We start from the raw sequence: 1,362 nt of genomic DNA, 5'->3' as shown, positions 1-1,362 counted from the left end.
ACGGGAGCTATGATAGGTTTGACAAGGGGAAATGGAATGGATGAGCAAAATAGACGTTCAGAAAGGTTTGACAAATATATCATGGAGCATACGACAAAGTTTATTGGCAGTGATCGACAGACTTTCCCAGCATTTTCTGCTTCTACTCACGAAAATCAAAGCACTTCCCGAAGTCGCTAGGACCGAAAGCAATGCATTGACTCAACGTGGAAAGGCACCGCTGAGATTTGAACTCAGGATCTCCTGTTTACGAGACAGGCGCTTTAACCAACTAAGCCACGGCGCCAACTTGCAGCTAGAACTTGTAATTCAAAGTGTAGAATTGTTTCCCATTATTGTGATTCAATATTTGTTTTGTTTATTTGTCATGGGGAGTTTGACAGTGCGAATTATGAAAGCATTCATCCGCACTCGGCTTTCAAAACTTCAGAAATTGTATTTGTTTCTGAAAGAAAGTTCAACTGGAAATATATAAGCAGAGATTGATTTCTGCTCAAAGGACCAAAGGAAATTGGCCCTTCAAGCCATTCGAAGGGATCGTGGCTGTTGCTCACCTCCGCTGCACTGGTTCTTTCCTGCAACCCTTAATTCTCTTACCGATCAAAAATCTATCTATCGCAGCTTTAAATAAGCACACGGATTCTGCCCCCACAGCAAGGAGTCCCAAAGCCTCATAATCCTCTTAAAGGATTCATTCCTCCGCATCTCACTCTTAAATTGGCAGCCGTTTGTTCTGAGACTATGGACCCTGGCCCTGGAGTTTCTCATGAGGGGAAATATCATCTCAGCATTTACAATGTCATGCTCCTTGAGAATCCTATGTTTTAATGAGATAACCTTTCATTCTTGATTCCAATGAGTAGAGTCCTAACCTGTTTAACCTTTGCTCATAAGGCAACCCCTCCATACCGGGATTATTCAATTGAACCTCCTCTGATCCGCCTCCAATGAAACAAACTATTTCGTTCAATAAGGGGAGCAGAACTGTTCACAGGAATCCAGATATAGTTTATGTTGTGGGAAAGTATGATAGCATCCTGTTAAACGCAAGAAAAGTAATTCGCAGCAACGTAAAAATTGTATGAATCGCAAACTGTATTGGGAGTTAGATCTGTCATCACTTAATTGCTCCACCATTTTGTGCTCCCCATTCTGTCCTGTATAATGTGCAGTAACAGTAAACAGACAATTCATTCATTTACGTTTTGTTATCGCTGGTAATAAATCAAAGAGCGTCCTTAAGCTTTAAACTCCAAATATAATATTAATCCAATTGGGCTTCTTTAAATTTCTACGTCAATCCAGATGCTTTATTCGGACTTGTCAGGTTGATTTAAAAATCGCAACATCTGTCTCCATATT

At 40.5% G+C, this 1,362-nt stretch overlaps 1 non-coding gene across 1 annotated transcript; it reads right to left on the bottom strand.

Moving 5' to 3' along the window:
• Window positions 1–212: 212 nt before the first annotated feature.
• trnat-cgu lies at window positions 213–286 on the bottom strand. The gene has a single exon. It is a non-coding gene; the product is annotated as a tRNA-Thr (tRNA).
• Between the last annotated feature and the right edge of the window lie 1,076 nt (window positions 287–1,362).

Source organism: Scyliorhinus canicula, chromosome 6 (genome assembly GCF_902713615.1).
Source record: "Scyliorhinus canicula chromosome 6, sScyCan1.1, whole genome shotgun sequence".
Taxonomy (NCBI): domain Eukaryota; kingdom Metazoa; phylum Chordata; class Chondrichthyes; order Carcharhiniformes; family Scyliorhinidae; genus Scyliorhinus; species Scyliorhinus canicula.
The sequence above is the reverse complement of the archived record's forward strand: the minus strand, read 5'-3'. Positions and strand labels throughout refer to the sequence as shown.